This window comes from Triticum dicoccoides, chromosome 5B (genome assembly GCF_002162155.2).
Source record: "Triticum dicoccoides isolate Atlit2015 ecotype Zavitan chromosome 5B, WEW_v2.0, whole genome shotgun sequence".
Classification (NCBI taxonomy): Eukaryota; Viridiplantae; Streptophyta; class Magnoliopsida; order Poales; family Poaceae; genus Triticum; species Triticum dicoccoides.
In genome coordinates, this window is record NC_041389.1 from 560162711 (window position 1) to 560174140 (window position 11430).

Below are 11430 nucleotides of genomic sequence, written 5' to 3' on the forward strand. Positions count from 1 at the left end.
AGTTTCAAAAAAAATAAAAGAGAATGATAGAAATGTCAAAAAAAATAAAAGAAAATAAGATTCCCATGTGATATGTGGTCTAGTTGTTAGCAAAATTTACAAACATAAATTTTCGACTTTTTGCAAAATCTCTCGAGAATTTGTAAAAATGGGCATAACTTTTGCATATGAACTCGGATGAAAAAGTTTTTTATATGAAAAATCATCTACTCGAAAAGTTACATCCAAATTTAACCGGGGGAACCCCATTAAACATTTTCAAAATCCTCAAAAACCTAACAGAAAAAAAGATACGGGGCTTTTAAGATCTGGAGAGGCAAAAAAAATTCAAACTTACTAATGGCGCACCTGCCCATGGTGCGCCATTACTATCTTCCCGCCTTTAAAATTCAAAATAAATCAAAAAAATAAAAAAAAGTTACTAATGGCGCACCTGCCCGTGGTGCGCCATTAGTATCTTCCCGCCTTCAAAATTCAAAATAAATAAAAAAAATATAAAAAAGTTGCTAATGGCGCCCCTGCCCGCGGTGCGCCATTACTATGCCGTATATATGGCTGGCCGTGTCCTCTCCTCCTTACCTCTTCATTCTTCTCCTCCACTCCACCTCTCCTCCACTCCACCTCTCCTCCACTCCTCCACTCCATCTTCCCTTCTCTCCTCCACCATACTACCCTCCTCCTCTTCGGCGACCTCCTCCTCCTCCTCTCCGGCGACCTCCTCCTCCCTCCTCTCCTCTCCTCCCCTCCCCTCCCCTCACGGTTTCTCCTCCCTCCTCTCCGGTGAGCTCCTCCTCCCTCATCTCCGTTGAGCTCCTCCTCCCTCCTCTCCGGTGAGCTCCTCCTCCCTCATCTCCGGTGAGCTCCTCCACCCTCCTCTCCGGTGAGCTCATCCTCCCTCCTCTCTTCCCATCCCCTCATGGTTTCTCCTTCCTCCTCTCCGATGCTCCGGTGAACTCCTCTCCGGCAACCTCGTCCTCCTCTCCGGCGATGTAGGCGAGCGCCTCTGCGGTCACCTCCTCCTCCTCCTCTCCGGCGAACTCCTCTCCGGCGAACTCCTCTCCGGCAAAAGAACACGGCAAAAGAACGTACAAGATCCAAAAACGGGAACAAAATTTGAAATGATATCGTGCAAAAAAAACGAGCAAAAAACGAGCAAAAAATGGGCAAAAAAATCGCGATCGAGATCCAAATTCAAAATTCAAAAATAGCAATGGCGCATGGTGGGGGTTAGACGGTGCGCCACTACTATTTTTCCGCCTTCAAAATTCAAAAATACTAATGGCGCACCGTGGCCTATACTAATGGCGCACCAGTGGCCTATACTAATGGCGCATCGTGGCCTATACTAATGGCGCACCAATAGTGCGCCATTAGTATACCAGATACTAATGGTGCACCAGTGTACTAATGGCGCACTACTGGTGCGCCATTATTAGGCAAAACTGGTGCGCCATTAGTAGGCCTTTTCCTAGTAGTGTCAGGAGGCCTGTTTCGTTTATCCTTATCAGACGTTTGCAATAAAGTTGTTAATCATATTTGCAACAATAGTGAATCAAATGTATGGCATTCACGTCTTTGTCATGTTATCTTTGGTTGCATATCGCGACTAGCGAAGTTGAACTTAATCCCTAGTTTCACTACTGTCAAGGGATCTAAGTGTCAAGTGTGTGTGCAAGCTAAGAAACCTCGTAATTCTCACGTAACTGCGGAGACGAGAAATCTTGCACCACTAGAACTTATACATTCAGATATATGTGAAATGAATGGTGTTTTGACAAAAGGTGGAAAGAAATATTTCATGACGTTAATTGACGACTCCACTAGATACTGTCGTGTGTATCTTCTGAAATCTAAGGATGAGGCTTTGAACTTTTTCAAGATCTATAAAGCTGAAGTGGAAAACCAACATGATCAGAAAATCAAGAGGCTTAGGTCCGACCGTGGTGGAGAGTATTTTTCCAATGAATTTGATGCTTTTTGTGCGGAACATGGTATAATCCATGAGAGGAAGCCTCCCTACTCACCTTAGTCAAATGGGGTGGCCGAAAGAAAGAACCATACTCTAACTGATTTGGTTAACGCCATGTTAGACACATCGGGTCTCTCCAAGGCATGGTGGGGGGAGGTGATATTGACAACATGTCATGTCCTAAATCGAGTTCCCACAAAGAACAAAGAGATAACTCCATTCGAGGAATGGGAGAAGAAAAGGTTAAAGCTCTCTTATCTACGAACCTGGGGTTGTTTGGCGAAAGTCAATGTGCCAATTCCAAAGAAGCGGAAGCTGGGACCCAAAACTGTCAATTGTGTTTTCCTGGGATATGCTTTTCATAGCATTGGCTATAGATTCTTGGTTGTAAAATCTGAGGTACCTGACATGCATGTCGGTACGATCATGGAGTCGAATGATGTGAATTTCTTTGAAGATATCTTTCCCATGAAGGATATGGCTACCTCATCTAATCAGGAGATGCCTAGTTCATCAAATCAGGAACCAGTTACAATTACTGAACCTGCCATTTCGATGGAACACTTTGAAAGTCCTGTGGAGGAGAACAATGAAGTTCCTATTAGGAGCAAGAGACAGAGGACTGCAAAGTCCTTTGGTGATGATTTTCTTGTGTATCTCATAGATGACACTCCAAGTTCTATTTCAGAGGCCTATGCATCGGAAGATGCTGACTACTGAAAGGAAGCGGTTCGTAGCAAGATGGATTCCATCTTGGCGAATGAAACTTGGAAGATAACTGATCGTCCTTGTGGGTGGAAACTTATAGGACGCAAATGGGTATTCAAGAAGAAGCTTAGGCCTGATGGTACTATCGAAAAGTACAAGGCTCTGCTCGTGGCAAAGGGTTATACCCAAAAGGAAGGTGAAGACTTCCTTGATACTTACTCACCTGTGGCTCGACTGACCACTATTCGAGTTCTACTTTCACTAGCTGCCTCACATGGTCTTCTCGTTCATCAGATGGATGTTAAGACTGCTTTCCTAAATGGAGAGTTGGATGAGGAAAATTATATGGAACAACCAGATGGGTTTGTAATAGATGGCCAGGAAGGAAAAGTGTGCAAGTTGCTGAAGTCTCTGTATGGACTCCAGCAAGCACCCAAACAGTGGCATGAGAAGTTTGAAAGAACTTTAACAGCTGCAGGCTTTGTTGCGAACGAAGCTGACAAATGTGTGTACTATCGCCATGGTGGGGGCGAGGGAGTTATGCTTTGCTTGTATGTTGATGACATACTGATTTTCGGAACAAATCTGAATGTTATTAAGGAGGTCAAGGGTTTCCTATCTCACTGTTTTGAGATGAAGGATTTAGGAGTGGCTGATGTTATTCTGAATATCAAGTTGTTGAGAGATGATAATGGTGGGATTACATTGCTTCAATCTCACTATGTGGAAAAGATCTTGAGTCGCTTTGGCTATAGTGACTGCAAGCCCTCTCCAACACCGTATGATGCTAGCGTGCTGCTTCGAAAGAATCAAAGAATTGCTAGAGATTAATTGAAGTATTCTCAGATTATTGGCTCGCTTATGTACTTAGCCAGTGCTACAAGACCTGACATCTCTTTTGCTGTTAGCAAACCTAGCCGGTTTGTCTCAAAACCAGGAGATGTGCATTGGAAAGCTCTAGAGAGAGTTTTGCGTTATTTGAAAGGCACTACAAATTATGGAATTCACTACACTGCGCATCCAAAGGTGCTTGAAGGGTATAGTGACTCAAACTGGATCTCAGATGCTGATGAGATAAAGGCCACGAGCGGATATGTATTCACTCATGGAGGTGGCGCTGTTTCTTGGAAGTCTTGCAAGAAGACCATCTTAACGAGGTCAACAATGGAAGCATAACTCACAGCACTAGATACAGCTACGGTCGAAGCAGATTGGCTTCGCCGGCTCTTGAATCACTTGCCGGTAGTTGAGAAACCTGTACCGAGTATCCTTATGAACTGCGATAATCAAACTGTGATCACGAAAGTGAACAGTTCAAAGGATAACATGAAGTCATCAAGACACGTTCAGAGAAGGTTAAAGTCTGTCAGGAAAATGAGAAACTCCGGAGTTATTGCATTGGATTATATCCAAACGTCTAAAAATCTGGCAGATCCTTTTACTAAGGGTCTATCACATAATGTGATAGATAATGCATCGAGGGAGATGGGTATGAGACCCACAATATGAGTTGTTCACAGTGGTAACCTATTCTTTGTGATCGGAGATCCCGTGAATTAGATGTGGAAGACAAGCTGTTGGTCAACTGTTAGGAGAGTATCCTTACTGTTAAAAATACCACTCCATGAAGATGCAATACTCTCCTAATCTGCATGGCAGGTTGATTTATATCTTAATGTGTTCTAAGTGGCTCTTTGAACCAGAGATGTTGTCCTGCAGAACATCTTTTGAAGAACGCACCTATATGAGTCTGATTGTTAAACGTCGCAATCTATGAGAGTAGGGTTCTCTCTAGTAAACTCATGAAAGGTCTCGGAGTATGACGCATAAGCTCCACCCGCGGGGAAGACCCACGGTAGCCACATATCGGTCAAGGCTTTATGTGAAGCTAGATTCACAGAAAACTTGCAGTTCAAGGCCCAGTCCACTGTTCAAGTTGCTTACTAGTGTAGCATAGAGTTCTAGGTGGAAGTTCAACTTAACAGTCTCCACTGCAGTACCGGTATATAAAACAGTGTTTTGGAACCAAAGGCAAATTTTGTGTGCCTCTGGGATCTGGTGGGGGATTGTTGGAATTTTGTCTATTTTGGGCCTAGCTCAATAGCAGTTACAGAAATTCCTATAAATCCTAGAGGCCCACGCAACTCATTCGTGCAAGGCAAGAGGTGGAACTAAAGTTTAGTTCCACATTGCTAGTTTAAAGGGAGTTGGACCTCTTTATAAGTGAGGTTCTTTCCCCACATGTATGAGCATGAGAACAAGAGGGACATCCACGGGCGCTCCTCCTCTGCCGCCCGCCTCGCCACGCCACGCCACGTCACGACGCGCCGCGGGTTGCGGGAATGAGCCGATGTCTAAATTTTTGCCACGCACGACGGGTATACAAATGGTCACACGGGAGCTAAAATGTTTTGCTGTAGTGGAGCCTGAATACGAATGGTGCACCTCTTCGCGTGATGCCTGTTTGTTTCGTCTCCCTCCGTTGCTTCACCTCCCGCCGCAGCCTGTTCGCGTCCTTCTCCTGTGCCTATATAAGAGAGGTCGCTCCTCTCCAGAGTGACGCACCAGAATCTCTTCCTCCTCTCGCCACAAGTTCCTGAGCACTGCACTTCTGTTATGATCTTCCCCATCCCGGCTTGCGGCGTGCATGGCAGGTCGGGACAGTAGGCCTCCGAAACCGCACCTTTTGAGTCCTGTACGGGAGAAGGGTGATAAGATTTTTGGGGAGCGCTCTGCGCGACTAATGATTTCTTCGTCATGGACGCCCCGGACTCCGACGACTACTTCCCCGACGACGACTACTTCCCCGACGTCGACAACCTCCTCGACGACATGGAGGACACCGACCCCAAGTCTAGTGCCTCTGCTCCGGCTGCTGTCCAGTACGTGTTCTTATCTCTCCTGTTAGAAGTCCTGCAACAGTTCCTTCTTCTAGTGTTTGCCCTACACATGTTAGGCTCTACTTCATATCACTAGTGCAGAACCGGGCAATAGCACCGGTTCGTAAGGCCCTTTAGTGCCGGTTCCATAACCGGCACTAAAGTGTGGGCACTAAAGCCCCCCCCCCCCCCTTTAGTACCGGTTCAGCACGAACCGGTGCTAAAGGGAAACCACGTGGCACGAGCCAGCTCCAGGGGCCTGGAGTCCTTTAGTACCGGTTGGTAAGACCAACCGGTACTATAAGGTTTGGGGTTTTTTTAGTTTTATGATTTCTTTTTCATTTAATTTTGTGTTTCCATTTTAATTCTTTTTCGTTTGCTGGTATTTTACGATACTACACATTGTACACGTTATGCATATATATATATATAAATAGAATTTCTAGTAGAACCAATCATGCATATATATCATCAATGTCTCACAAACCATCATATTAATTAATTCACACATACACACATGTATAGCTATATACAATTTCTCCTACATATGCATGTTGTCTTCGGAGCCAGTGGCATTAGCATAATTGGTGCCTTCGGAGCACGATGACAATTGGAAGTGGTTTTCATGGGGCGGTGGCGGGTAATAGTATTCTCCCTTCGGATTTATGACCTGGTCGAGCAAAAATCCCGCTATTTCCTCTTGAAGTGCTTCTACGCGCTCCGTTTCTAGGAGCTTCTCCCACACGTCTCTGAACTGTTAAGAAGGAGATCAATATGCATGTGTATTAGTTGTGTGACTAGATATCAATAATGGTGTAAAAATTGTGAATAGTGTTTTGACAAGCGTACCCATTCCTGTCTTTGAGATCTGCTCCTTTCGGACGCCATCATGCGAATGTTCTCGCAAACGCAGAATGCACACAGATCAGTCCCCTGCGCCTGCTTCTGGGCCTTTACGAGAATGGAATTTGATCAGATAATAATTAATCAAGCATGATAATTAAAGAGATGGCAGCTAACTAGCTAGCTAGTACTACTTAATTACTTACCTTGGGTCTTCCCCATTTAAGCTTTTCTTTCCATTCGCCTTCCGTGACGCTGATGAACCTTGCCCAAGCCCTGCCCGCCAACAAAGAAAATGAATAAAGGGGTTATTAAATAGTTCATATCATGAAATGACGAACTAAATAGGCCGAGATATATAGTTAATAATGATTGAAATTACCTGTTGACTATCCCAAACAAGATGTTATAGACAGTTTTTTCTTTGAGTAGTGAATCCAGTATTTCAACTGTTCCGGCGTCAACTTTAATGATACACAAGACCCAGTGATATCTGCATGCACACACGTTTGCATGTCTTAATTAAGCGGGCATATGTAAGCAAAAACATGTAGCTATCTAGTAGGCAAAAACAGAGAATTTGTAGTACAAGACAGTGTGACTCACTGGAAGTTGTAAGGAAGTAGTATATCTTCATTGTATTTGAGGCGCTTCAAGAACTCTAGCATGCTGTCCTCTACGGCCTTTTGATGACGTGCATCTATTTTCCATGTGTATTCATTAACGGTGTTTGGGTCAATGAACCCAATGCCATAGCGTCCACCTTTTCTCATTTCATACATCTTCATCCTGCATATAATACCACAGAAAAGAATATAGTGAGGATAATTACAGGTAATGATTGATCAAAAGGATCACTACAGCTAGCTTGAGACTTAAATTACAAAAAGAAATCACTTACAGACAATAGCAACTGACGATAGATTTGTGGAGTGCGTCTTGATTGTATAACTAAAACAGTTCAGAATATTCAACGGACACAGCTTTCTCATGGTAGTAATGCCCCTCCTTGACATTCACCATGAGGGACAATCGATCGGAAATCTTGGTAATGTTCATGTACCATTGATGCAATTCATACATTCTTGTTGGGAGGTTCTTGACTTTGTCTGGCTCGACCAAAGGTTGGCCCTGGACATATTTCTATTTTATTTCATCCTCTCTAAGCACAGGCATGGGCTCGATCTCGAGGAGTTGTCCAACAGTGATTTTGAGAACTTCAGCCTGCATTATATGCTCCTCCGTTATTACCACATTGCCCACCTCAGGAACGTAAACTGTTTTCCCACAATAATATTGGGCGCGCGTACTGTCACGTGTTGTTGGCACAACAAGCGAGGGGATCGATTGCGCCGCCTGTTCTCCTAGCTGGGGAATGGTTTTCCCGCATTTTTTGACAACTGCTTCTTCTTTGCTCGATCCCGAGCTCGCCTCCTTACGTAGACGTGCTTGATTTAACTTCCTGATGTGGCGCTCATAGTCTGTGTCAACAGGCTTGGGAGATGGTGGTTGAGCCATACGAATGAAGTGGTCAATCGTTTCCTCAGGCACTTTCTCCCTTGGCGGCGGTGGCGGTTTCGGTGCAAAATGGGCTTCCACGTCGGACTTCGATATGGCTGCGATTTCCTCCTCGGACCTATCATAAGCCCTCTGCGGAAGAGGCGTGAGGCTTGGACCATATTTATATCACTTGCCTCCGCCTGTACTTCCTGTACTACCTCGACTCGTACCGCTACGCACCATAGCTGCGGGGTGTCTCTTCTGTGATTGCTGAGGCGGCGGAGACGGCTGACGGGGCTGAGTTGGACGAGGAGGAGTGGCCGCCTGAAGCTGTGCTGGACTTGGAGGAGGAGTGGCCTGAGGTTGTGCCGGACTTGGAGGAGGAGTGGATGTCTGACGCTGTGGCAGACTTGGAGGAGGAGGAGTGGCCTGACACTTTGCCGGACTTGGAGGAGGAGTGGCCTGACACTTTGCCGGACTTGGTGGACTTGCAGGAGCGGGAGACTGCTGACTCGGTGGCGGACTTCGACGAGGAGTCGGCTGACGCGGTGTCGGTGGCCTTCGAAAGATGATGCAATCCTTTTTCCATAGGATGATACGATGTTTGGCGTCTCCGAGAAAGCGCTCATCGTCACCTCCAGGATAGTCAAGCTCTAGCTCCGAATATGGGTCCACCACCTCGTCAACCAAGACACGAGCATAGCCCGCTGGAATCGGGTTGCAATGGAAGGTTGCCTCGGGGGGATTTGTAAAAGCAACGGCGTCCGCCACCTTCATGGATATGTTCTTCATTTTGACGTGTAGCTCGCAGCTAGTGTTCTCCGTGATGTCATCCACGGGGTATCTACCCAGCATTGCGTCGTCCGGGGTGGAACCCACACTGCTTCTCGGCATGGATGGGGCGGTGCTATCTAATGCTGGATCATTCACTAGCTGCTGCAGCTGCTGAGACCCCCTTTGCTGGGTAAGTGAGTCGATCTGCTCCTACTGCCGCTGGAATTTGACTACCAATTCCGCTTGACTTGCTTCTAGGCCTTGAAGGCGTTCATAGTCCCGCTTCCTCTGCTCCTCCTCCATCTTCCTCTTCTTCTCCTCCGCAATCTTCTTTCTCGCACGGGTTCTGTAGTCGGTGTTCCAGTCTGAAAACCCCTCATACCACGGAATAGCGCCCTTGCCTCGTGTTCTTCCCGGGTGTTCAGGATTTCCCAGGGCACGCGTAAGCTCGTCATTCTCTCTGTTGGGCTGGAACACCCCCGATCGTGCCTCTTCTATTGCAACAAGTATCGCATCGTCGGCTCCCTTCAGACTTGCCCTCGTCGAAACATTGCCTGTCTTCGGGTCCAACTCCCCCCCATGCGCATAGAACCAAGTCCTGACCCTGAGGGGCCAGCTCTTAGTAACCGGAGTGGCACCTGCATCCTCCATCTCTTTCTCAGACTTATTCCACTTAGGCATTGCCACCGCATAGCCACCTGGCCCCAGCTTATGGAACTTATCCTTTTTTCGGCATTCTTCTTGTTTATTCTCGACCGTTCCTTAGCTAATTCCGAATCCTTGAATTTCACGAAATCGTCCCAATGAGCACGTTGGTTCTCTAGTGTTCCCTTGAATACTGGAGTCTTCCTTCCTCCCTTGACGTACTTGTCCCATTCACGATTCTTGTGGTTCTTGAATGCAACCGCCATCTTCCTAAGAGCAGCGTCCTTGACTTTCTGCACATCTGCTTCTGTGAAATGATCTGGTAGGGTGAAATGTTCCATGAGAGTATCCCAAAGCAGATCTTTTTCATTCTTGTCGACAAAAGTAACATCTGGACATGGAGCAGCGTCCTCTTTGCCTTTTTGTCTTTTGTCTTTTGATGGCTCTCTCCATTCTTGAAGGGAGATCGGGAGTTGGTCCTTCACAAGAACTCCGCACTGACAAATGAACTTGTCCGCAATCTTCTTAGGTGCTAATGGTTCGCCATTAGGTCTGACTGCCTCGATATTGTACTTTACGCCCTCCTTCAACTTTTTGTTCGGGCCTCGTTTCGTCCTTTTGCCTGAAGATTTGCTCGATCCGGATGGCTGAAAGAACAAAGATCGATTCGTTAATATACCTTCAAGTCATTTAAAACATGTGATGATCACCAGATACCTGCTTATATAAATATATATACCTCGCCGGTCTTTGTTGTTTCAGGATCAACATGTTCTTCGTCATCGTCATAATCGTAGTTCATGACTTCATCAATTCGGTCGTCGCGATCGAATATCATATCACCCTCTCCGGTGTTGTTTAGAAATTCGGAGCCGTCATAATCTTCTTCATTCTGATCATCATCTGGCCCGCGTATTATATCGAACATGGTCTGTTCTCCCTCTCTGTTGGTATTGTCTGCCATAACTTTTATTTAACTAATTCAAAAGAAATATAAAACAATTTAGTATTCAAATGACATCGTCTCGAATAATAGATATAATCTCGAATACTTCGTCTAGAATAATAGATATAATCTCGAATACATTGTCTCGAATAATATATAATATTGAATAGTACATCACTGGCTAGCTAATTAAAGATCGAATACTACAGAAGAATCTAGGACACTCGCGGTTCCGGCGGCGCGGGCGGTGGACACCCAAAGAGAAGGAACCCTCACAGGATCATAGATGAAGTGAGATCCCCGAAGATACTGCCAGGAATTGGAGAACCTGCCGCCCTCTAACGCAACCATGTAGCGATGGACGTGCTCGTCCTCCTCCCTGACACGGCGACGTACCACCTCCGGCGGGGCCGGGTCCCTCCGCACCGAAAGTGGCCCACGCGAATGCCACCAAATGAGATCAGGGTCGACGACGGGACCCGGGGCTGGGTTCCTCATTAAGCGGCGCGCCCCTCCAGGCAGCACCTCCCAGTGCCAGCCCGGCGGAGCCCAGTCCCGGACATGGGTCGGCTGGACGTCGTCGCGGACGGGTCGACGGCGAGGATGCGGACCGGGCATCGTCGAGAACAAATACTAGCTATATGCCCGCAAAAAGTAATATTTTTTTAATGATTGGATTTTGATAACTAAAATTTCTAACATTTCTACTATTTCAAAAATCTATATACTATTTCATACTAATTAAGCATCTAACACTAAAAACAGAAAACACAACTTCTATACATCCATTAAAAAACTGAAAAACAACATTATATAAAAAATTTCCATACTAATTAAACACTAATTATATCCATCTAACATGCATTCATACATATATAATAGTGAAAAAATAATAATCTAAATAATCTAAACTAATTAAACATACAAAATACATATATACTAATTAAACACTAAATAATCTAAACTAATTAAAAATACAAAATACATATGTACGTGTGTGTGTGTTCATGCATGCTTGTGTGCATGTGTATGGGCTCGGGGAGGGGCGGCGCCCATGGTGGCCGCCGGGGGCGATGGAGAGGGGTTAGAGGGGGAGAGCTCACAGCGGGCGACGGCGACGGCGAGGCGGCGGCGAGGCGACGGCCGGGGCGGTGACGGCGGGGACG